A 27,210-nucleotide genomic window follows, 5' to 3' on the forward strand; every position below is an offset into this window, starting at 1 on the left:
TGCTGACACCTTGATCCTGGACTTCAACCTCCCGAACTGTGAGAAAATAAATTTTTGTTCTTTAAGCCACCCAGTCTGTGCTATTTTGTTATGGCAACTCTAGCAGACTAATGAATTTACATTCAGATGTTCACACACACACACACACACACACACACACACACACAAATGTATAAGAATGTCCCTACCAACACTCTGAAGAATAATCAAAACCTAGAAACAGCCCAGATGTCCATCAAGTGTAAATTGTATAAATTGTGGTAATATACACAATAGAATATAATTAGGCAGTGAAAACCAATAGATCATGGCTAGAAAGAATCACATAAACATAATGTTGAGCAAAAAAACCCAAGTATAAAAGAATATATATTGAATGATTCTATTCATATAAAGTTCTAATGAGTCAATCAAAATGAATCTGTGGTGTTATAAATCAGGAGAGTGGTTAATCTTGGGGGCAATAACAGGAAGTGAGTGAAAGGGGGCTTTCTGAGGTACCTGTAATATCAATTTCAGTGAGTACTGGTTACATGGATATGTCTCTTTTGTGAAAAGTCATTGAACTGTACCATTATTTATGCAATTTTTGGTGTGTATGTTATACTTCAATGACAACTAGCAAGTGGTAGGTCTGGAACTCAAACCCTGGCTGCCTGACTCCAAATCCACTGATATTTCATTGCGTTGCTAAATGGTTTTATATTCAGAGCATGTCAGGTAGTCTTAGATATCTGTGCATTCTTCCATGGTCTATAATGACAACCTCATACCCTTAAAGATCTTCTAGAAGCTTTGCTCTTACTAAATAGCTCCCTGGAATAAGGTTATCTTCAGGGAAGCTCCCTTTTATTTTTTCTTTCAGAACATTTTTGTTCTCACCAATTCAGAGAGCAAATATATTCCACAGTCATTGTTTTCTCCCATGAAGCTCAGAGGCAGGAAGGGTTTTGCCCCTCACAAAACGCCCTGTGTGCATACACTGACTTGAAGTTTCCCATGCTGAGTCACCCTGGGAATGTCGCAAAGCCATGGCTTTAAAAGTTCTCAGAAACTATTTAACCTCCAGTTTATCAAACACACTCAGACTCTAATGTATGGCAAATGTAGTGCATGGATTTTCTATTACTTTTAGCTCATAACTTTCCATTTAAATCTCCCAAATGTTTATCTTTTCATTTAATGATTTTCCTTTTGATCTAACCAATTTTTTCCCTTGATGAGTCATCTACAGCATGTTTCTCAAATGTGGCACAAACCACAGGAAGGCCCCCATGGCCACAGATTTTCTATTCATTTGTTTAAAATTAATTAAACCCCAAAAGTGTTCATCAAAGTAGTTAATATATTTCATTGATTATCAACTGTTCCAATTTTTAAATGTACATTACCTTATGATTAAAAATAATAACTATTTTATCTTGAAGAAAATATAACTAAGGAAGAAATATAATGAAAATTCTTGGTAAATAAAATCATATATTTGTATATATTTTTTCCTTGTCTTCTGTTATGTTCTCCCACTTTACCAGTACCCATGTGAAAGAAAAACTTCAAACCTCAGAATTTGCTGAGTCACTTTTCCTGCTCTTTTGCTGTCTTCCTACTAGTGTTTTATTGTCAAAAGTCATATTTGCTTCTCTGCCACATTTTCAGAAAAGACATTCATTTACACATATGCTCTCTCAGCTTCTGCACATCTGGCTTCCTGTTAGTCTCTCCAAACACTGCTGAGGGAAGCCATCTTGTTCCTGTTGATCAAAGAAAGGCAGTTAAATTCACCTCTCTCTCTCTCTCTCTCTCTCTCTCTCTCTCTCTCTCCCCCCTCCTCTCCCCCTCTTTCCAACTTTCAGAAAAATCATATAAAATATTAAAAAGACCCAAACATATGATATTTTCCAAATTTAACAAAATTATAGAAGACACCTTTCTATTTTTGCCTTGGGATGCACAGAACAAATAGGTTTTCACATGATAAAATTAAATGCATTACAATGTTTTAACAACAACGACAAAAATAAACAAAAATGTGACTGGACCAGACATTGTGAAAGTCTTAGATGGAATCATTTACTCTTGACCATCTGGGCCTGTAATCTATGGATCTCTTATTTCTAGCCCATTCTAAAACACATTCTAACTCACTGTCCCAAAAAGTAGTTTTTTGTATTTTTTTGTTTTAATTGGGGAATTGGGGGGATGGGAACAGTGCTGGGGAATTGGGGGAAGGGGAACAGACAAGTTGCTGTTGCTTTGTTCTTCAGTCTAGTTGTGGAAGACGTTGCTTCACTGACCCAAGTTGGCACCATCATTGCGCTCTTCCCGGGTGAGGCAGATCAGTTGCCAGCTTTCTGGATGGCCGCTCACTGCGGCTGCTGCCCGCTCACGCTGGCTGCTGGCTACACACGGTAGCCCATGGCAACTCACTGCCACAGGGGCTGCAGCCTATGCCGTCGCCAGTGACTCACAGCAGCCCAGCTCCAGGTTGAGCTGTTGTTCAGCATCTTAGCTGTGGAGGGCAGTGTCACTGGCCCTCATATGTGGGATCCGAACCGGGGCCCTCTGGCTTCTCAAGCCAGTTCTTAACCATCGCACCACTCGGCTGGCCCAAAATTTAGTTTCTTGAGCTACTCTTCTCTGTCCCATTTTTTATGACTCTCTGCTACAAACATTGCCCAATTGCCATGTTGCTTCCCCTTATTATTTATATCAGCAGAGAGCCATTCCCTCAGTGAATCATTAAATATTTTTCAAGAACCTACCATACCAGGCATTGTTTTAGGTGGTAGGACTACAGATTTGAACAATACACTTAAGAAAGAACCATACTGGGCTGGCTGAGTGGCACATTGGTTAAGAATTGGCTTGGGAAGCCAGCTCTGAGCAGCAGAGCCCCGGTTTGGATCCCACATGAGGGCCAGTGATGCTGCACCCTCTATAGCTAAGATGGTGAACAACAGCTCAACCTGGAGCTGGGCTGCCATGAGTCACTGTTGATGCCGTAGGCTGCAGCCCCTGCTGCAGTGGGTTGCCATAAGCTACTGTGAGCAGCCATCCAGAGGCCGGTGACCAATCTGCCTCATCTGGGAAGAGCGCACTGATAATACCAACATGAGCCAGTGAAGTGACATTATCTACAACTAGACTGAAGAACAAAAGAACAGCAACTTGTCTACTCCCCTTCCCCGATTCCCCAGCACTGTTTCCCCTCCCTCAATTCCCTAATAAAATCTTTGGGAAAAAAAAAAAAGAACCATACTAATAGATATATAACACAATATCAGAAAGTGATAAAATTGAAAACCAGAGATAAAATTGAAAACCAATGAACTGAAAACCAATTAGTCATACTAATAGATATATAACATAATATCAGAAAGTGATAAAATTGAAAACCTATTCTCTATAAGGGAATAGGGACAAAGGGGTGGGCAGACTACCTTAGAGAATGCCATGGTGACACCCTCTCTAAGGAGAAGACATGAGAAGGGTGACTTTAGTGAAGTTGGAGATCAAGATAGTCAAATTTGGAGTGGTGTATTTCAGCCTCATGGAGTAGAGAATGGTTCAGCAAGAGGGGTGCCCCAAGGGAGGATTAAGTTTGGCATGTTCAAGGATCAGCAAGGAGGTCAGTGTGGCTGGAGTCGGGCTGAGGGAGGTAGAGGAAAGGAGGTTGGAGAGCTCACCAGGACAGATCATTTAGATCCATTTAGGCAGTGGTCAAGGGTTAGGAATTTATTTGGCATTTATCTTCCAAGTTATATTTAGAAATATATTTGGACTTTATTCAGTTACTGGAAGACATTGCAAAGTCTTAAACAGGGCAACAAGTTGAACTGACTTAGATATGTATTCGGTCCCCTTGACTGGGGTAGGGGGAATTGACTATAGTGGCAACAAGAGTGCAGGAAGACTCCTCAGGCAACCCTGTCTCTTCTGGTCACACAGCCTGGGAGGTTTCTCAGATGCGGCTCCAATACTTCATCTTAGCCGCTCACTCTTTGGCTACCTTAAGTGACAGCCTCCTGCCTCACCCCTCCGTCCGGACTCGTACCCAAGGCCCTGCTATCCTCATTCTGCCTCGACAGGGCTCTCCTCAGCAGATCCCTGCTACTGATGCTCAATCCAAACCCCCACAGCCAATTGATACTTATGGGAATATACTCTATCACCTCATCACCAGGGCACTGGAATATTCTAGAATTTTTGTTTATTTCTTACATTTGACATTCCTTGTTTTTCAGTGGACTTGGGATTTCAAGCTCTCTAGAGTGCAAACTACCCAAACTCAATGAACATACATATACAAACAAGTTTGTTTGGGTATTGATTTTAGAAAAGTTTTGAATAAAGCAAATGTTCTTTCCTCAACTTCTACATCGAACGATCTTAAAAAGTTGCACAAAACCACTAGAAAATGGAGACGTCAGTTCCTGAAAAGTCTTGGCACTTTGCCTTAATCCATAGCTTGAAAAGGCAAGCAGGAATGTTACAGAAACATTCCAATTGATTTTGCACAGGTCAAGAATAACTACATTTTTTCAAACATCTCTAAACATCATGTCCCTTATTTATTTACAATGCCAGATACGTGCATGCTTCTGGTGCTGGTGGAATGCAGCTGACATCAGAAGAATTTCTGGCTGCTCAGTTACACTTTGAAGTTGTTAAAATTTTCCAGAGCACATATCCCAAATTTCTGATAACACAAGGTACATTATGTACAGAAAATTCAATAGATTAAATCAGAGTCAAACTTTTAAAAACAAGATGGTAGTTTCCAGTCATAAAAAATACTCCTATTATCCTTATTGAATAAAATGAAAGTGGTAGAGGCGGGGTGGGGGTGGGGGGAAACTTTGAAAGCAGAATAAGGGCTCCTCATGACTTTCCTTGTGAACAGAGGCCTCAGATCAGCCTGCTGTGGACATCAGAGAGATTCACGTTACCCCAGTGTGATAAATAATGAAACACAATGCATAATTGTCAGCGAGTTCTTAGAACCTTCTCAGACCCAAGCTACCATGCAGAATGCATTACTTCAGGCTGCACAGGGTCACGAGGGATGTAACCAAGTATTGGACAAGTAAATAGACATTATTGTACTGAGCTTCTGTCGTTATAACAACCCTCTAGAGAAACTGGAATTCCATGTCACTCAGCTGCTTTCCCAACTCTGTTGGGAAAGAATAAATGGTCGATGTAAACAGCAATCTGGAGCATACAAATTTAGCTTCTAATCTTACAGTTGAACCATAAACTTGGCTACAGAATTAACTTTTGAAATAAACATTTTATCTTTTATTCTCATTTACCTGAAAATATTCCTGTGATATTAAAAACGCTGTATGAAATGTAATATTTACAAAAGAGAAGGGATGGCATAGAAGGTCCGGCTACCATAGGGACCCGTGAGATGTCGTTTCATGATACCTAGGGCGGAAGCAACTCTCAGGATGTCCCATGTTGTGGCACGGTGAGTGAAGTCGACTTCCTGTTATTCCTCCTGCCAGTTTATTCAACTTCAAGGGCAATCTGGGGCCTGAAAAGAATGAATGTCATTTCTCAAAATGCCTAACTTCTTTTCAGGAGAAGTTTACAATTTTGCCCACATATCTGTATAACATGGTTGACATAGCATCGACTTATGAGGCAGAAGCCGTAAGTATGGCCTGGACTCACTAAAGACCAGCTGACTATGTGTCCAGAGGTCTGGGCTAATTGCTCTATTTGATATCATTCTTCACTCCCGCTCAACCCCCAGCATGCATTCTCTTTATTTCCTTCATAGTACTTAATCATCATTAAACTTATCGTTATTTTAATTTTTGTATTTATTTATGATCTCTACCATGGATACGTAAATTACATAAGGGCACAAAACATGTCTGTCTTGTTCAACTTTCTATTTCCCAGGACCTAGCATTTGTCTGGTATAAAATAAAATTTTAGTAAATATCTGTTGACTGCATGAGCAAATGAGTCTTTGGACTCAATTTTCTCAACTGCAAATTGGGGTGGGAGTGGGAAATACTATCTACTTCACAAGACTTTTTAATATCAAATGAGATCATCCATTTAGAGCATTTTAGTAAGTAAGTATATGCTTAAAATAAGCTGTTTTTACTATTTACTCTGCATAAAAGTCTTCTGATTCCAGAGAGAATAGCATTTCTTTCTCTATAACCAATGGACAAATAATCTTAATGCTGCTTAATGTAACAGAGTAGCCGAACTTAGGTTTCTGGTTAACTAACCTTCAAATAAAATTTAAAAAGATAATTTTATTACAGTAGGCAAATAAATGGGAGAAAATTATCTATCTGTATTTTATGACTTTAATATAATATTTGATTTTGTATAGTGTAATATCACTTATAAGGCAATATTTTATCTGAGTTCAGACAATTTTTCATGCATTGAGGGAATGAACTTGAACTGTTTATGGCATCTGTCTTTTTGTCTCATATTTATAAGCGAATGAATTTTGATTCCTCTGTTGTGGGAAACAAGATGTTAAACTTTAATTTAATACCTCTTTGGAAAAGAAAGACATTTAAAATACAAACTGGAATGTTTAAGCCACAGTCGTTAGTGGATGGACTATTTACAGAATTTCCTAAGAGTCTTGAATAATAAGACATGTCATCCAAGAAAATCTTTTCTGTCCCTTTGGGGATTCAGACTATTTAGGGTTACATAATACCATTTCAATACATATGTAGCCTACTGCTAATAAACTGCACAAATGTCACCATTTCAGCTAGACATTCTCAGAAACAAACATAAATATATCAGAGACAGGAAAATAATTTTTTATGCCTCACAACCCTGGCCAGCTCTATGCTTATCTATGTTGAAAGACCAAGTACGTAAACGAAGTTCCAATTTTTATTTTTAGGAGACTATGAGAAAAGCATCTAAAAGGACATCCATGGGACATTTCTCCCATGTTTTCATTTAAAAGTGGCATTCTATTGCTTAAGAGTTCAGTTATTTTGTACTGGATAATATCATTTTGAGAAATGCTTGTTAGCATTAGTTATATTTGGTCATTAAAGTCTCATTTATATCAATTCAACTTCATTCAACAGACACGTTTATTGAGTGCTTCATATGTGCTAAGCACTGCTCTAGACACAGGATAGGGGGGACACACAGAAGCTTGCACTGCAGTGGGAAAAAAGGTATGAACTTGGTGTCATGAGGGTACAGTTTGTGCAGCATTAGAAGAAGGATAGGGCACTTTGGGGTTCAGCAAAGGGGAGCAGCACCATTTCAACGCCACACAACGGAGCACATCAAGAAATGACTCCCGGGTAAGTGCGCTATCCCTGTGTCCTAGGGGGCGCATTCTTACTGAGCCCTAGGTAGTCCTTATAATCAACAATCCCATTGCTTTCCCTACCAAAGCCTCTCTTGATTGCATTTTAAGAACCCATTTTCAATATTGAGATCTTCAAATTTCTCCATCTCTTTAGCTGTGTAATGATTCCAGCCACGATATTTCCAACACAGGCAAACCAATAACCTAAACCATTCCTTTAAAGCTCCTCCTTTCACCAAAGTGTCTCCAAGGACAGAACATGCTTGGGAAGGAAATGTTTGATTTACCTTTGCTCTTCTGATTATTATTTGGGTTACTGGGAGCACCAGGACACATTTTTAAAGTCCGAGCGTTCTGGACAATAGCAGAATCACACTTACTAATTTTGCATTCAGTTCTCTAGCCGTGCCTGTCCACTCCCCAAACTTCTTTCTTCTCCTGTTTTGAGCTTTGATTCCTCCGCCTACACCAAAACTGCAGTGTTCTAGTCCATTTCTAAAACCCCGCAGGAAATAATTAATGTAAGTGAAACATGAAAAGAGTCTTTTTATCCAAATGTTCATCCTTATCCCTAATGCTTTCACAAAAACTAACGTCGAAATGTTCCTAACTCGTGATGCTTTGCACAGCTACCGGTAATATAGTGCAAAGAGACTGAGAGAAGGAGCCGGTGACTTCGGGCTGTGAAATACTGGCTAGTGTGATGATGACTCCAGGAGGACTGGAAAAACAATGATATACAAACCTGTGTGTGTCTGTGGACATGTGCATTTTCAGAGGAGCGATCCATAGTTCTCCTCAGAGTTTCAGAAAGTTCTAAGACTGAGGATACAAGGCAAAGACTCATTTGATCAGAAGTGATGATATGTAAATAAGGGCACTTAATCATTTGTGTTGTGACAATGCCGACTCAGCTCTCATCAAGTTCTCCTTTAATTTCAATTCCTATTTCCTTCCTCTCTCTGATTTTCGTTCATCTGCTGTCATTCATGAGAGCTAGTCTAGAAGCCAAAAAGTTAGGAAATCGCCAGGCACCGAGATACTGCTGAATCATTCCTGACATGCAAGTAATGATGGAGGATGACAGGAATGCTGCATGTAGGAGGGGCTGTGTTATCCCTGCTCTTCTTTATCTCCCTCAGTCCCTCAGTAATTCAGGAGACCTGTGGAGGATCCTGCATGCCCTTCTCCTTACCTCCACACTGCCCTCTACTCCCTGAAAAATGCTTTGTCACTACAGATATTGTGCTTCAGCTGCAGGCAACAGACAACCATCTTGTAAATCCATAACCCATCCCACTCATAGTGCTCAGATCAGATGGGACACTGAAGTAATAAGATAGTGGCATTTTGGAAAATGCACGTGAACATAAACTTGCACATTCACATGAAATTCTTCCTTCACAGCACTCGCCTGAGGATGACTCATTGCTCAAAACCTTTGTAGAACATTTTCATGTCTGGTTTAGTCTCAGTAGTAGGAAGCAAAGGTTCTCAGTGATGGCTGCAGTTTGGGAACCTGGGGAGATTGAAAAATTACTGATGTCAATATTCAGACATGAAGATTCTGATTTAATTCGGCTAAAGTAATGGTTCTTACTCTGGGCCATTTATCAGAATCACCTGTGGATATTTTTAAAGATATACATACCTATTCCCTAACTCCAGACAACTGAAGATGAATGTCTGGGGGTGAGAGCTACACAATTATATTTCTGAAACTCCTTAGGTTATTCAAATATACAAAAAAGGGTTTGAGATTCACTATTCTACATTCACATTTCATCGTTGGACCAAAATATTAATAGCCTGCTCTTTTCAATAGAATGACTCTACATGGAGGTTGGTTTTTTCCAAATACTGAAACTACCTCTCAGAATTTTTAAAAAATTTGTCTCAAATCCTAGTAATATAGTAAAAAGAAAAAGGTGGTCTTATTGTGAATCCATTTATAGTCCTCCTAGGTGATTTCTTTTGAGGGGCCAATATTCCATGGATTATAAATAGATATTCCTGATCAATATGCTCTGTTCTCAGGCCTTCAAAATTACCTAAATTCATGCATGCCACCAAAATATATGGTTTCTTCCATAAAATATACAAGTGTATGAGTGAACAACCACAAAGCCACATGAAAAAGTATCTACAGGACAGTTCATCCAGAATTTCTCACTAGCAAAAAATAATAGCTAATATTTATTGAATGGTTACTATGTACTTAAGGTTTTCTGAGAACTTTATATGTATTATGATATTTATTCTCACAACTGCTTTCTGGGATAGTATTATTATTCCCAAATTACAGACTGGGGAAATAAGGCTTAGAGAATTTAAGTGATACTTCTGCTTGTCATTCTCGTAGAACTTTGATGCCTAAGTAAAATTATAAATCACTAAATGGCATTAACATTAAGGATAAAACAAAATAGTCAAAATTATGACCTGTATGCCTATAAATGCCAAGATTTTACTGCTTGCATTCTTGTGAATATGTTAAAATACTAGTTTGTTAACTATTTTTTGTAGCATGTAAATCCATTGCCTTCCAAACCTTAAGCCTCATGCTGAGGACTTTTCTTCTCAAAGTATATTGTTTTCTTAGTGGGCTGGTAGAGGACACTTAAGAAGGGATTCAAAGGAAACAGACAGGGACTCAAAATTTCTACAGAAATTTCACATTTAAAGAAATACTCTCTCTCTCTCTCTCTCTCTCTCTCTCTCTCTCTCTCTCTCTCTCTCTCACTGTGGAGTGATAGAATTCATTGTTCAATGATTTATCAATATTATATTATTACAGTTGAAACCATATTGACTGGAAAAAGTGTATTCACTCAAATCACAAAGACTCTGTTGTAAACAGAATAATGCCCCCCACCCCCTAAGATGTCCATGTCCTAATAATACCTAGTATCAATGAATATGTGCTTTCATAGCTAAAGAGACTTTGTAGCTATAACAGTTATGGACTGTGAGACGGCAAATTATCCTGAATTATATGACTGGGCTCAATCTAATCACATGAGTCATTAAAGATAAAAGAAGAGGCAGAAGAGGGAGTCTGACACATGTGGCTTGAATAAGGTATTACTTGCCTTTGTTGATTTTAAAAATGGAGGAAGAGGTCTTGAGCCAAGGAATGTGGGTGGTTTCTAGAAGCTGGTAAAGGCAAGGAAATAATTTTCTCCCAAAGCCTCCAGAGCACAGCCCTGCCAACACCTTGATTTTAGTCCAGTTAGACCTGTGTTGTACTTGTGATCTACTACACAATAATAAATTTGTGCCATTTTAAGCCATTAAATTTGTGGTAATTTATTACAGCAGCAATAAAAAACTAATACAGACACAATTTTAGATTTGCCATGAAATTGCCTTTAATTGCTAAAGAAGTCTTCATATCACAATGCCTTGAACTCTGAAAGGAGATAATATAACATTTTTCAGGAATAAATATATCCCTTTGTTAGTTCTGGTCTTTAAAATTATATGCTATTCTTTATTTTAAAGTGTTATCAATAGTAATGTCTGCAGTTACAGTGTCATTTGTTTAAGTTTAGTCACTACTTAAATTCCATTCTTATTGTCATTTCAACAGTTAATTGAATAAATGTTTACTGAGTATTTGCACTAGCAAGGCATCTCCATTAGGTATAAATGATTCTTACCTGTAATTAAGTATTGTGTAAAACAATGTTTTTGATCCCAAATAGGAGAAACAAGCCATTTTCTTGAACTTTTTAAAGTTTTACCTATGTAGCTAGGACGGTTGCATGTTTATTCATTTCTTAATTTCAAATCTTTATTTAAAATGAGCATGTATGGAGTTGTAGAAGAGGGTTAAGGTCAAATATATGGTGATGGAAGGAGAACTGACTCTGGGTGGTGAACACAATGCAATGTATAGATGATGTATTATAGAAATGTACACTTGAAAGCTATATAATTTTACTAACCAATGTTACCCCAATAAATTTAATTTTGAAAAATGATCATGTGCACAATGAATAAAGTAAACTTATTTTATAACTGATAAATTCCAGAAAATTATAAAAATACAACAAGAGTTTTGAAGTAAAAATTAAATAAAATTTATCTTGACCACTGTTGAATATTAGTATGGCAAATGATGTGTAAAAAATAGGGTGAAGAAGATGGGGTAATAGATAGGGGCATGACTGGTTGTGTTGATGTTGGGTAATGAGTTCTTTGGGGCTTATAATATTCTATCTGCTTTTGTGTAGGCATGAAGTTCTCCCCATTATGAAGTTTGTTTAAAAAATACTGCACAATAAAAAGGGGGACCATATATTTTTTTATTTAATGCCAATTTAAAGTAAAGTTGGGAGCAACTAATTTTTTTTTCCCCTGTGCTTTGATTCTTACATCTGTACTCTTCTTTTTATTCTACCTGTCCCAGCCACCCTAGTACAGACATTCATTACTTGGTCCCTGGATTCCTGCAATCAACTCTTACCTAATACCCTGCACTTCAACATCTCCCCAAATTTATACCTTTTACCACTGTCATACTATTCTTTATGCCAGTCCAATATGCAAAAAAATTTAAGGACCTTCTGTAGGTAAATTCCTTTGTCCTACTTTTAAAGTTTTCCATTCTTTGACCCCAACTATTTATTTAACTTCTCTCTAATACAAAAAATGCTTGAAAGTCCAGTCTCTCATTCTTCTAAAGATGCCATGTTCAGAATTTTTGTACTTCTCCTTTCTATGTACAAGTATTTCAATTCTACTAATAATTTTTTTTTTTTTTTTTAGCTGAGCCATCTTGTCACCTGTTGGCAGCTCAGCAGCAGCTCAGTTTGGGCCGGGACTTGAACCGCTGTTGCTCAGAGCTCGCACTCTTGAGCGAGCTCTTAACCAACTGAGCCACTTGGCCGGCCCCTCTACCAATAATTTTAAATTCATTCATTACCTTCGATATTGAAATAAATGGATTATAAAAGATATATAAGTATATATTTTAATCTTAAAAATACACTTGTAATATACATATTTTTCATCTTAATAGGCAATTACTTAGTTGGATGCGCTGAAGAGATTCGATTTCCCAGGAAATGATCACTTGAATATTCAATTAAATAGAAGAACTAATGGAGTTCTTTGCTCCCTCAAGCCTAGTTTTTGTCATTAGGTCTAAAGCAAATGATAAATTCTACATTTTGAGGTGTTGCTTAGAGGTAATGGTTTGCTTTTTGGTTGGTTTCAAAGTATCTCTAAGAATAAACAACCAGATAATAAAGATGATGAAAAATACAAGATGGATGTTCTTTCTTTCTCTTACAGTTGGAATTCAGTGCCTTCTGGAGATGCCTTTGCCTGCTGAGGATGAAAGCTGCCTACAAAGTGGTGAGCCAGGGGCCTTTGCCTCTGTAAAATGTTTTCCATAAAGCCTTGCCTGGGTTAACCTCAAAGGAATGCTGTTTGCCTGGGGCCAAAACCTCTCCAGCACATCCATGAAAATCAGCAATGGAGCTCAGGGTACAATTTCAATCTTCAGAGCCATACAAGCGCCCCTTGATAAGATAAACATCTTCAGTCCAGGGCATCATGAGATTAAGGTTAACATTGGGTTTCTGTTTAAAACATGTAATAACATTGTCTAATAAAGGGTCTCATTTAAAAATTTTGCTTCACCCAGAATATTTCTACCCTAAAAACACTAAATATTATACTTCTTTCATTTCTACTGGATTGAATTAGCTTCCTGCATATAGACTTTATCACTCTTTTTTGCTTTTCTTGAGGGCTTGGCTTCTCAAATATACAAAGATCTAGCAAAATTTGTGAACAACCTTAGAATCTATGTGTGAGCAGGCTGCATTGAAAACCTGCGTAGTCCTGGAGTGACTTCTACATGTAATTTAATGAGCCCGTCTCCTTCACCTCTCTTTTGTTTGTAAGCCTCTCTCTTTACGCCCTTGACACCACTCTTCTTGTTCTCCTCCTCCTCTAACTTCTCAGTCCACCCATTTTTGTTGATTTTTTAAAAATACAGCTCTTGACATGTGCCCAACAAACTCTCTCACTCTATTCACTTTCAATTATGTTTCCATTTCGTTCAGAGATCAGCACCCCGTTTTCTCTCAACCAGCTCCCTGCTGGTTTCGTTCCCTGCAGTGTTCCACCTGGGCACCTCTGAGATACTCTCTCATACTCAACTCATTTCTCAAAATATCAAATCTTGATAGTGAGGACGTGGAGCAGCAAGAATGCTCATTCATTGTTGCTGGGAATGCAAAATGGTACAACTATTTTGAAAGACGGTTTGGCAATTTCTGACAAAATTAACATTTTCTTACCATGTGATCTCTCAATCACTCTCTTTGGTATTTACCCAAATGAGTTGAAAACTTACACCCACACAAAAGCATATAGCAGATTTATTCATAATTGCTGAAACATAGAAGCACCAAGATGTCCTTTGATAGGTGAACGGATAAACAAACTGCTACAATGGTTATATTTTTTTCCCAAGCCGGTGAAAGAGGAATAGGAAGGAAGATTTTTTTTTTCACTTTATTATTTTTTAAAATTATTTTTTAATTTTATTAAGTTTATTAGGGAGACCTTGATTAATAAAATTACATAGGTTTCATGTGTATCATTCTATAATACATCATCTGTATATTTTATTGTATATTCACCAACCAACATCAAATGGATACATTATTTAGTGATAAAAAGAAATGAATTATCAAACCTGAGAAAAAAAAGGAGGAGCTTTAAATACATTGTCGCTAACTGCAAGAAGCTAGCATGAAAAGGCTATGATTCCATCCATAAAGTCTTCTGGAATAGGTGAAAGTATGGAGACAGTAAAAAGATCAGAGGTTACCAGTGGTTGGAGGGAGAGGGATGAATACATGTAGCAACAGAGGATTTTTAAGGCAGGAAACTACTCCGTATGATACTTATTGTTATACATTTGTCAAAAACCATAGAATGTACACCAAAAGTGACTCCTAATGTAAACTTTGGAATTTGCTTATAATGATGTGTCAATGTAGGGTCATCGATTTTAAGAATGTACCACTCTGGTAGGACATGTTGATGGCAGGGAAGGCAGTGTGGAGTGGACAGTATGTGGGCACTTTTAGCTCAATTTTGCTGCAAACCTGAAACTGCTCTAAAAATAGTCTAAATTTTTTTTGAAAAGTTAAATCAACTCTGAATCAATGTAGTGGAGGCCTCTTAGCATTGCTGGAAAACCAGAAAAGCCAAGCCAGTGGTGCCTCTAAACACTCATCATCTTCATCTGCTGGGCACCCAGTGCAGGTTTGCAAGCCCCTCATGGAATCATGTTCACTTTCATCTCCCCACCTATGCAAAACTTTGACTCCTCTTAAAATTTCCTACATAACCATATCCTCTTTCGCACATAAAATGGTACTCCCTGAGAAAATGAAAATCAATAGGTAAGATCTTGTCAACTTCCTTTCTCAGGAGTAACCCTTAAATGTATTGACATCTGTTCCCACTCCACCCGCCCCCATTCCTTCTGTCTGCATGGAAGAGGGGTCCCTCCTTCCATTCAAGGTTAACCTCTCCATTGTACTTTAGATTCCTTTTGCCTTTACCTCCAGTGGTCCCACTCTATCTCGCCTATGTATTATTCTACTGTGTCCTTAATCTTCCCCTCTTCCAACTGGCTTTCCCTCCCAGAATAAACATGCTCAAGTCTTTCCCATCTTAAAGGAAGTTTTCCTTTGATCTCATCACTCTTGCATGTATTGGCAAGCTACAACACAGTTTGGTTGTAGTGGTCAAAACATTTTAATGGCAAATGAAAGAAAAACTCAGCTTGAGCTGACTTAGATGAAAAGGGGAATTTATTTACTCCTACAACCCAAGGAAGTGGTGAACTACCAAAGTGTGAGAAAGGTGGGGATTCAGCCAAGAATCAGGAACCATTAGGGACTCCATTGTTGCCTGGATTCCCTCTCCATCTTAGCTCAACATCAACCTGCATTTGACTTTATTTTCTCTTAATCAGTTGAGCTGTCTTCATATGTTAAGAAACGGAGGTTCCTGAATTTTACGACATGCAGCTTCTATCATCAGGGAGGGACTAACCTTTGTTCTCTGAATCTCACATTAAAACCCCTAGAAAAAGGGAGAGTGAAGGAAGGAAGACTGTAGGAAGAGTCTCAGACTTCAGTGCAGCTCTGAGAACGTCTTGGCCAGCCCAGTCGGGAACTCCATCGCAGACTCCCATGCAACAGCTTCATTGCAAAGAATACTACAGAGAGCTTCATGTTGGGCAGTGGTCAGGCCCCTCTCTTCCTTCAGGGTTTACTAATTTTGGGGCCTGTCCAGAAAGAGTGTAGCATCAACTCAAACGTTGTTAACAGATCCTAAAGTTGCTGCAATTGGAGGCTGTCACCTAAAGGCCCTCCTTGTTTCAGGTTTTCTCTTGAAAAGAAATCTAAGTGACACACCTGTAGGGCAGCATACCCTGTCATATCACATACTGCATAATATTGTCACTTATTGTTTGTCTTTCCTCCTCCATTAAGTGCCTTAAAAATAAACAGAATTCTAAAAAGCAAGTGATAAACTGAAAAGTATTTATTAATTTAGTTTAGCTTGTTGATTTTTCACATATATAGACATTATCTTATTTATCTTTGCATCTCCAGATAGATGCTACATGTTTGCTAAGTAAATGAGTGAATTAATAGATCCAGTGAAGAGCAGTGTGGTAATCTCCATGTTTTGACTCTAAAAGTATATTTTTTAGCTTTGGGAAAACACTATAAATGATTTAAAAAGGCATATTTTCTTCTCTTACTCCCACTTGTATTAACTTCATCTCACCAACTATTTGGCTGTGAGTTTTTTAGCAGTAAAATGTAGAGACATGACTGCCACATGTCCTGAGCTTGAATAAAAGAAACCTGCACATTAATATTTTTATAATAAACATATCAAGCTCATGTAGACAGGGGCACAAAAGCTATTCTAAACCTTCATTTCAATTTTCTATACATTTGACAGTCTTAAGAAGCTCCCATTTCCCTGAGAGTGTAGAAGCCATGTATCAGGTGTGAACTCCCTCAGATTCCCTCATTATTCATCATTTAAAAACTCCTTTAAAATCACTAATATATAAAGGTGCAGAGAATGGCAGAAGCAGCAGGTTTTGAGCACCTTACCGTGTGCCAAGCACTGCACTGTGCGTTTATTCTCAAGCTCCAGTGTGGACATGGGCCTCAGGGGTGGATGTCAGTATGAATGCCAAGTTAAATCCTATTTTTAGAGCAGAGATTTGAAGCCAAATTTCTTTGACTCCCAAACCCAAACATGTTATTCCCACAACACCATTGATTCTAGCATTAAAGAATCTTATTTAAGCCCAAAGAAACCAGTTCAATTGAAACAAAATCTCTCTTCTCCCTTTCTAGAAGATTTTTGTCTAGCACATCAGACACTTTGGGGAGAAATAGATTGGTTGATCCCTGAAAGCAAAATTGTTTGAATGTGACTTGCAAGACACCATTAAGGAGTTTTGTTAAGGCTTAGGTGTTTTTAGGACAAAAGCAGCTAAGTTCTCTCTCACGTCCTGTACCCGCTCTGTTCTAATTGATATTAAGAAAGTAAGAAGCTCACCTAATATATTTGACTGAGATATGTTTTTAAAGTTTTATAGAGCTAACAATGAATTTGATTTATCTTAAAAGTTTTGAGGTGGTCAACAATTGGACATACAATAAAAACCAACTGCTTTATTCTTAGGTGAATGCAAACACAATATTAAATCAATACAATTGCCGTTATTGTTATTATACCTTATATGTGTTCCTTAAAATAAAGGGCTCAAATACATCCCTAGTTTAAATACACATGCTTTAATTTGTTACACTCAGGGTTGTGAGCAATGTTGACTTTAATAAAATGCCTTGTATTTAGAAAACATTATTTAATTATATTCAGGCTGTTTAAGAATAGCCTTACATTGCATTCTCCATCCTGTATCCCCATAGGAACTTGTTTGATTTTTTTTCCCTCAAGTAAACGCTTGCTTTAAAGAATAATTTCTCACCCTTGCAAGTGTGGAAATAAATCATTTGTATAAACTTAAAACTGACTAGTGTGGTCCTTATGAAAAGAACAATGGCAATTCAACAATGGAAGTAAGGGTGGGAGAACCAACTGTTATAAATACATCACTAGTAACGTCAGCGTATTTCCCTTGTCTTCCCCATGACTGTCTCTGGGGATATAGAAACTCTGTTACATGCTAACTTGAATTCCTGTCATTGTGCTCTACACATCATTGTCTCTTGTCTCAGGCTTCAGGCCTATGGCTGAGGTTATCATCTACTCTGTCACACCCAGTCACTGACAGAATTGAAATTAATGGGAAGGGGATTTGTTTTTTCTTATATAGGAGAGGCAAGTGATTCATGAGCTCAGCAATAAATCAGAGTGAACCAAAAAAACAACTGAGCAGTGGGGCAAATCTTAGCTGGAAAAACGAGAGGTTTCCAGAGGAAACCATATTAAATATAAACCCTTTCCTATGTGCTGATAACTATATTTGCTGCAAGCCCCTAAACTATTGAAAGTGATGACACATCTAGCTTCACAACATGCCAAGTGCATCATTTCCTTCCCTCTTCCGTCTTCCCTCTCCCCACCCCAACGTTTAAGAAAAAAGCTGAGGACAGCACACTCTACAAGACTATACTCTAGAGCTTTAGTCTGGCTTCTCCTGGGATATTTTGGTTTTTTCGTTAGATAAAAACTGTTCTATAAAGAAGCAAGTGTACATTTTTTTCTGCAGGACTTCTGATTTTGGTCTCTGTGATATTTCTACATGTATACCATAGTTCAGATACTTGTGGCTTTTAAGAAAGTCTTGTTTTGTAATTATTAGTGCTTCAGACATGAGTCAAGATTTTGTAGCACAGCAAACCTCAAGAAATGACTAAGGATGCTAAGTAGCGGCAAAGTGTGACTGTCTTATTAGTTTGATAATTCTAACAGCTGTGTCATATCTGAGTCTGGTTCTGATGCCTGCTTTGTCTCTTCAGACCGTGTTTTTCTTCTTGGCTTTTAGCATGCCTTGTAATATTTTGTTGAAGGCTGGACATAGTGTATCAGATAATAGGAACTGAGGGAAATAGGCATTTAATGTAATGTTTTCTATTAATCAGTTCAGAAGTTAGGTTATATTTAATATTTGCCATGTAGATGCCAAAGGCTTCAAACTCCTCTACATCCTGATTTTTGTCTCCTCTGTTGACCTGGGTTTCCCTAAGTGCTCCTCCTTAGAGAGAGTCTCATCTTGCAGCTTTCAGCTATAACCCGCTGTTGTTATAGGGGAGCCCAGTTTCTGTGGCTTCTGTTCCAGAAAAGCAGATATTGGCTGTGGTCTCTGGATTTATCTGCCTATCCAGGTTTTGGTGGGACAGTTTGCTGTGTGATTTCAGTTCTCTGATGGGTCCAAGCAAAGTTGATTTTCATTTGTTGGCTTTGTTTGCTTGTTTGTTTGCTTGTTTTGCAAGGATGAAAGGGATGACTTCTAAGCTCTGTATAAAATTTTGGAGCCAAAGCCAGAAGTCCACATTATTGTCTTGGGAATCAGCAAATAGGTGCATCTGTTTGTTTGTGTAATCAAAATAAGCCCAAATGATTTTCCCAAGGATCTATTTATTTTCAAATATAAAATTAAAATCAGCTATACAAAAACATAACACACACACACAGACACACACAGACAGACAAGTCATAAATCCCTAAGATCAAAGGTATCAGTACAGAACAGCAGTTATAATCCAACTAATCCTTTGTTCTAAGACAAAGGGCATTGGGTTCACAGTGACTTCATGGTATTCACTTCAAATCTGCAACCCCTCCAAGATCTCATACTTGAAAATTTTCCTACCAAAACACAATCCTTAGCCTACCAACTCATCCAATTCACCCCGGGCAGCTATAACAAGAATAGTTTATGACTGGCTTTTTCAATCTAGTCCCACATCCTCGTAGGCTTAATTCATTCTAGCTTCTGGGATTGGCTCCCACCCAACTTGCAAGCACCAATCCAAAATATTTAGGTAAAGTGGATGACTTGCTGTTCATTAAAATATGCTTTGGCACCTTTATTCATGCTGTTTCCAATGCCTGAAAATACTACTCCCTCCACTTTGCCCTTTGAAATCCTATTCATTTTTTTATTAATGATAAGAGCTTCATGAATCTACTCAACTCTATGTGAATTTCTGTCTTTGAACTACAAGCCCTTTATTTATACTTCTACTATGCATGTATTCTACTCTGCTTTTTAACTAAATTTAGGTTCACCTACTTTATCTCCTTAGTAAGTGAGCTCTAATTTCTTTTAATACTTAGCTTATACATGGTGCCTTATACATTGTAAAAATTGGTTAATCTAATGCATGAAGGGAAGATATTTAGTTTGTACTGGGATCAGTGATTTACTATGGCTCATTGAGTGATTTAATCTCAGAGTTGATAGGAATCACACATATTAAGTGTATGCATTTGAGGAATGGATTCTACTGATAACCAGGCCCCTACTTTAGATTTATTGGCTCACTATTCAGGGACAAGAATCCTCTAACACCCTGATTAACATTCCCCTTGGAGTGTTATTGCTCATGCTGATGCTCATTGGCCATCTTTCTGTCCAGTTATAAAACCTGGTAAATCTTCCAAAAAGTTTACTCCCATAAGATTGGCATTTTAACATCTAAAAGATCAGGGAGTTTGAAATTTTACAGATTATACTTTGCAATCTGTCCTCCAGACTGTTTAAGCATGAAATAAGTCAGATCACTCCATGAGCTTCACTTTTAGATTTTGTTAAGTGATCATTTACTCTGAGCTTGACCATCTTCAGTGTTAGGGTTTCATTTTCTCAGGTTTTCTGAAGTTTCCTGTTTTTCCCCCAGATTTGTTTTGCTGTAAAAGAAAATAATTATATTATAGAAATTTAACAAAGTGCTGGTAGCTGTCTTTTTAGAAAAAAAATTCTTAAAATTTTCTTGAAACGTTTTAGAAAAATCTATTTACTTATTCAAAAAAACAAAAAATATGCATCAACTCAGAATAGTGGATATATTTGTTATGACTGACATCAAGAAACAGGTAAATAATGAACCTTAAAAAGTCCATGGAAGACAGAAACTAAGATAATGAAGGGGGAAGTTGAAGCTTCCATAACGAAAGGCCAAAAATAATTAGATCTCACAAATCCAAAATAATAAAAGTTAAAAGGAGGATACAATAAAAATGTATAAAACCATTAATTTATTGAAGAGAACAAATATGGTTGAGTAAATTTTAGAACAATAAAACGAGGGAACATCCTTGAAATTTAATTGACATAAAAAACAGTACTATCTATGAAATACTTAAACTGGTAAAATTACCTCAATACATCTATCTGAAAAATTGAATTGGCTAAGGAAGCATTTCAGTAAAGCAATAGATGAGAGAAAGGTGAAATCCATGCGTATGTAAGAAACGTCCATTGTTATAGAGAGTACCCCAACAGACTTCTTTAATGCCACAGGTTTTAACAGTAGTACAGGCTCTACATGGACTCTTAATCTGATGAGCTGCATCTAATTTGATAGGTTCAAGTCCATCTTTATACTAGAGGTAATTTAAGTAAATCACTGTTCTCAATTATCATATCCATATATTGCTCTACAGGACAGGGTGTAATACATTTTCAGGAAAGTTAAGTCAAAGAACACCTTTCTTAGGAGAAGAAGGGGTATTAAACTAGAACATAATAGCTATAATATGTAGCAATTGCTTAAGTCAGGAATTGATTGTTATTTTAGACTGATGTCACCTTAAATGGCAGGCTAACCATTTCCATCAAAGAATAAACTTTTATACTTAGCACAAACAATTTGTATGTTAAGCAGATCTTTGCAAAGGCATAAGTCTCCCTAAACTAATATTATTCATATAATTAGCATGAAATAATGTAAAAATAATCAAGTCTGTTAAGAAAAAGTTTGTGTAATTTAGGGAACAAGAGTTTGCTTAGTAACAGTGTCTTCAAAAATGCCTCAATTCTCCATTTTCTTTTTCCACTGATTTGAGTCAGTCTTGTTAACCATCTGACATCTTTGATTAACAGAAAAAAATTATTGATATTTTTATTTTTATCTGGATGTTAGATATGGGTCAATAGACTCATTACTGAAATTGAGTGCATTATTGATTTTTTGTATGATTATGCCAACTGACCTTTATTTGCTGTAAACAATTCAAATTGTCCCCCTTATTAATCTGTGTAATGTAATTTAATCAAAAAAGGGAACTAGTATGTAAAGACTGTTTGACATATCTGAGAAGTGTCCATAACCTAGTGGGTAATGACATGGGCTCTGGACTCAGGTTTACTGGGTTTTTGAAACCAGCTTTATCTCTGTACAGCCTTGGGGAAGCTATTTCTCTGTATAGCCCTGGGGAAGTTATTTCTCTGTACAGCCTTGGGGAAGCTATTTAATCTCTCATTCCCTGAAACCCTCACCTGGAATTAGCCATCTCTCAGAGTTTTTGTGAGGATTAAATGAGGTAATACAGTACATCAGAAACAGGACTTGGTTCATAAACAGTTAATAAATTTAAGATAATATTATTTTAGGCTTTTCCTGTTAATATTACCACACAGTAATAAAGTACTTTGTACTGTGATCTTAAAATTGTGTCAAATTGCATCCTAACATTGACAGTCTTCTTCTATCTCTTTTCATGAATATTTATGAAATTGGAACATAATACTGAACTTACCCTATAACTCTATACTTAAAATGGTATTTTACTTAATTATATTGGTATTTCCAGCAAGGGGTTTTGCTTTATGTGAGCATTAGTTCAACAAGTATTAACTGAACATGTATCATGTGCCATGTGGATTCCAGTGTATAAAACAATTGTCCCTGTCCTACTGTTTATACTTAGAAAGCTTTCAATAACCAACAACTCATTCTTTGAAAAAAAATTTTCAACCATCGTTCTTGCCATACTCTGAATGTTTTTGTCCACCCCCCAAAACAATATCATGTGTTGAGGCCCCAACCCTCGATGTGATGGTAGTTGGACATGAGGACTTCGGTAGGTAATTAATTAGGTTTGGGTAGAGTCATGAGGGCACCTCCCATTATGGTATTAGTGCCCATAAAAAAAGAGGAAGAGGCACCAGAGCTTTCTGCCTCCAGAGCTGTGAGAAATAAGTGTGAATTTATGCTACCCCACCTGTGGTCTTTTGTTATAGCAGCCTGAGCGACCCACTTCTGTCCCAGCTTTGTTATCCCAAATCTGATGATCTATGCCAGCTCATTTAACATATTTTGAGAAGCTTCCTTATCTATAAAACAATGAGGTTGTTGTGAGAATAATTAACTAGCAAATGTGAAAATATCTTGTGGACATTATGCAAATATTAGTTATTTGATACAACACAAAAATAACTTTGACATTGTGTAAATTAAAGAGCAGCCAATTAAGATAACAGAGCAATTCAAACAGTTTCATTTTCCTGTAAATACAGATCATTTCTAAATATTTATTTTCCTCATAATAGAGAATAGGCACAGACCGTACCATCTCTTCTCTCTTAGAATGTTTTTCTTCTAGAAATAATTGAGTGTATGTAACAAGTTAAAAACAAACCAAAAAAATTATGCAGTGGACTTTTTAATTGCCATCATGCTGAACATCAGGCTGCTTCCTCACTCTCTTTCCTCCTCTACTTCTCTGACTCCCTTTCTACCTCTTTGGCCATTTCTTCTCCATCTCTTTATGTGCTGGCTTCTGCACTTACTCCCCATAACCACCACAGATCAGAGCATCCAAATTGAATGCTGATAACCCCCAAACACATATCTGCATCTAAGGTGTGAGCTCCAGACTCACAACTCCAGTTTTCAACCAGACTTCACACTTGTGTATTTCCCAGGATTCATAAATTACACTTGTCCAAAACTGAACTCATCGTCTTGAGACGCCCCCAAAAAAGGAAAAACAAATTCTGGGCTTCTTCTCTTAATGAATTGTACCAAACATGCTTCCATGTCAGAATGGCCTCTTCTCATTCTCTTCAACTTATATACAGAGACCACATCTTATGAATTGAGTCATAAGCGACCTCCTTAGCCTCCAACCATCTCCTCCCTCTCCAGATATTTGAAACCAAAGTCTCTTCATCTTGCTCATGGACTGTGACAATTTTAGCCCAAGTGCTGTCTGTGCATCAGGACTTATACCTTCACACACAAACCCAATCCATCATCTACTTGGCTTTGAACAAAATTTTCTGGCAAACTAACCAGCTCATGACACCCACTGTGATTTCAAATGCTCTTCACGCCTAAGCGGTAAACACAGTCTTGGGTTGGTGTAATGGGGCCTTTATGGTCCTCCATGTTTACCTTACCAAACTTATTTCTTTGAATGCCTCTACTATCCTCCATCCCAGCAATACTGACACTGAACTTCCCCGGGTACATTTGAGGTTTTATATCTCTGGGAATGTTGTCAAGCTGGTCCATTTTTCTGAAATTTCCTACCTTCCTCTTTTGCCTAGAGAACATCTCATCTTTTATAGCTCAAATCCAGTATGATAATCCCTATGAAAAATTTCTTTAACTCCTTTTTAAGGTTAGAATTAACCATTCCCTCTTTTGTGCCTTCTCTCTGCCCTTTCTATAACTTTACCCACACCTACAATGAATCTTTCTTATGACACCAATCATATCTGACTTCCCTCTGTACATTCAACTCCTAACGGCTAGCACAGTGCCTGAAACCTAATGGATAATCAATATGTATTTGTTTGCATGAATGCATGCATAAAGTAATGAATGGGTAGCTATAGTAACAGGGAATATCAATATGGTGTGCATTCCATAAGATCATGGGTCTGTACATAAGAATTTTAAGTTCAACATACTACCATAATCTAAAAGAATGTCTAGGCAAAGAGTCAAATACCTTTGTTGAGTGCTCACAATGTAAAAATCCTTTAGCAACATTATCTCATTTAATTTGCACAGCAGTCCTTTAAGATAGACAATATGGAGCACCTACAACATACAAGGCATTTTTTTTTCATGATCTCATTTAATCCTCCCAACAAATTTGCGAAGAAGGTATGATTTTGACAAATATATAAATGATAACTATAAAGCTCAGAGAGATAAGAAAATTTTCTGAAGGTCACACAAGTTAAAAGTATGAAAGTCAGGATTCCAACTTAGTTCTTTGCCCACCGCAATAAATGTTCCACAAGTTAAATTTTTAAGTTCAACCTATCCATAAGATCCACGGGTGTTTTGAAATGCCCACATGAGTTGCTATCATCTTAAGTTTGCTACAGAAACAAATATTTCCAAAAAAGGATATTTGCAGAGTCTTTAAAATAGCCCTGTCATCAACATTTCTTAAATATATACACCACATAGAAAATTTGCATGTTTTAATACTTGGCAAAACATCAAAGTTTGCTTCTTTAATGTGATGCATCCTTTAGTAGGTCATGACAGATTTATTACAACTGGATGTTTTCCAAAAGCCATTATGCTTCCTAATTTATTCATCTGTTTTAATCTTGAAGAGATTTGAATTGAACTCTAAATTTGTATATTTAAAACATTAAAGTTGAGCTATCCCTAAAAAGGGATTGAAAGAAACACTGCTGGGACCAACACCAACCATTGAAAAGATTCACTTAGTATTTTTGGTTTTGATTATATTCACTGTCTTTTCCTATAAGCATGTCAGTGAAAGGCAGACGGGGAAGCCAGGAATGGACCTTGACATGCAGTGTCAATGTGAGACTGATGAAAACATTTGGTTAAGAGCATGGAATTGGAGTCAGACAGATTTGGTCTCAGGTTCTCGATCTTTCATTTACTTGCACAATGGCCATAGGCACAGGCTTATCTTCTCTGAGCTTCGGCATCATCTTCAATGCTGGGGAAATACCTACTTACAGTGTTTTTTAAAGCAAGACTCTCGTAAAGTAAGACACATAAAGACATTAAGTCAATGATACATCATTGAGATTTCACTCAATAAATGGAAACTATTGAAATAATAAACCTGCTTAAATAAGCAACAGAGATTGATGTTTGTCATATCTTTTCCACATGTCGCCTGTGTAGGTATGTTCTGATAAATTAGATGCAAGGAGAGACACTGCAAAGATTGAGAAAGAGGTAAGACTGTCTGATGTCCACTTCATTCCAGGGACTTTGAGTATCTGTGGTCCCCTGAATCTTGGTTTCACCCCCTCACGTGTGTCCTCTCTTCAGCCTTCTTTTTCTGAGAGAGACAGTTTCTAAACTTCAGGATATCTGTCTCCACCCGGGGTCTATTCCCTTTTCTTAATTGACTCTCTCTTCACATTTTCAGATGATCTAATTCACCAAAATAGTTATGTCTGTTGTTATACAATTGGGTTCTGATTATTATTTCTCTTATCTTTGTATATAAGAAATAAAATTCAGTCTTTCAGGAAACAGATGTATAAAAATTATTTGTATTTTCAGAATAGAGAAATCCCGTGTTATCACGTCCTCTCATTTTTTTTTCCCTTTAGCTCATAGAAGAAAGGACAAAGAAGATACTGAGAAAGCAGTACAGATTTCCCAAAGGTCAGATACCTGGAGGTGCAAACAAATATCATCCATTTAAATAACTCAGTGCAAGAAGGAAAATCAACTGCTTATATTAGCTAAGGGAAGTAGTCTAAAGGGACTTTGATGCTACATTGCTCTAAAGACTTGGGAGCTAAATCACAATCACGGCACACATTCAGCTCGAAGACATGTCAGGGTGAGTTAATAAACAAACATGCTGATTGACAGTCAAGAATTAGATTCATGGTTAAGTCTTATTAATAAGCTAGGGATTAGTGTCCAGCTTCAAAATATTTCTCAGATGCTTGTTTCTTTAAATATTTGTTTTAGAAGATGATGTTCTATGCCATTTGTGCTTTCTCTATTCAGATATTAAAATAATTTTATTTTCAATTTTTATAAGCTGAGGACAATTTACTGTCATACTTCATATCTGAAAAAAGAAAATGACAAACCTTGTATTGTGGGTCACAAGAACCTAAGTAGTGGGTGTGTTGAGAACACAAAATAAAATTCTAAGATGATAAAGAAAATTCCCATCTGAAAAGTATGTAATACAAACTTTTGTAGGAATTTTCATGAGTTCCCTGACAGTGTAATTCTCAACACCTCCTTTGCAGGCCAGAACCTTTTCAATATCGTTTGTAACCTAAAATGTTGTGGTAGCTCTGATCTCCGTCCCCTCATCACACCTTAAGCATGGCTGCCCACTCTTCAAGGCGGGCCCCACTCAAAGGCACCAAATTTGTGATTGGGCATGGTTTTCCACCACAGGTGAAAAAGAAAGAGATAGAACTTTCAAAATCTAAAAATTCCAAGGAATATTTAAAAATATAGAACATAGCAAAGATGTTCCCAAATGTGAAAATAACTGGCTTCATGTAAATTGATTACCTTGGAGATGGACTGACTTTTTCTTTATCAGCAATTTTAATGAGTGATCAAAGAATACACAGAATTCAGTACTGGAAGAAAGCATCATCTAACTTGACATGTACCAAAATCCTGTAGCCAACAGTAAGAAATAACAGAATCCTTGTCAGACCCATGAAATGACGAAACCTAATGGTTCTGGGAGCCTGTAAGACCCTAACCAAGAGGGAAGCAGTCCAACATAAAATGTCAACAGAGATCCGAGGACACAACTGAGGGCCAATTAATAAAACTCTAGTGTGGGGTCCTGAGGAGCCTGGGCTATGCTTCATCATTTTATTCCTACTGTGCTTGTGGATA

General features: G+C 37.2%; 1 long non-coding RNA gene across 1 annotated transcript in view; it reads left to right on the plus strand.

The window, feature by feature from the left end:
- Positions 1-27,210, plus strand: part of LOC109389070 (uncharacterized) — a 73,564-nt gene that overhangs the window by 35,000 nt on the left and 11,354 nt on the right. The window contains exon 2 of the long non-coding RNA XR_002125341.1: positions 12,629-12,691. This is a non-coding gene — a long non-coding RNA (uncharacterized LOC109389070). The remainder of the gene's footprint in view (positions 1-12,628; positions 12,692-27,210) is intronic.

Source organism: Hipposideros armiger, unplaced genomic scaffold (assembly GCF_001890085.2).
Source record: "Hipposideros armiger isolate ML-2016 unplaced genomic scaffold, ASM189008v1 scaffold_219, whole genome shotgun sequence".
NCBI lineage: Eukaryota > Metazoa > Chordata > Mammalia > Chiroptera > Hipposideridae > Hipposideros > Hipposideros armiger.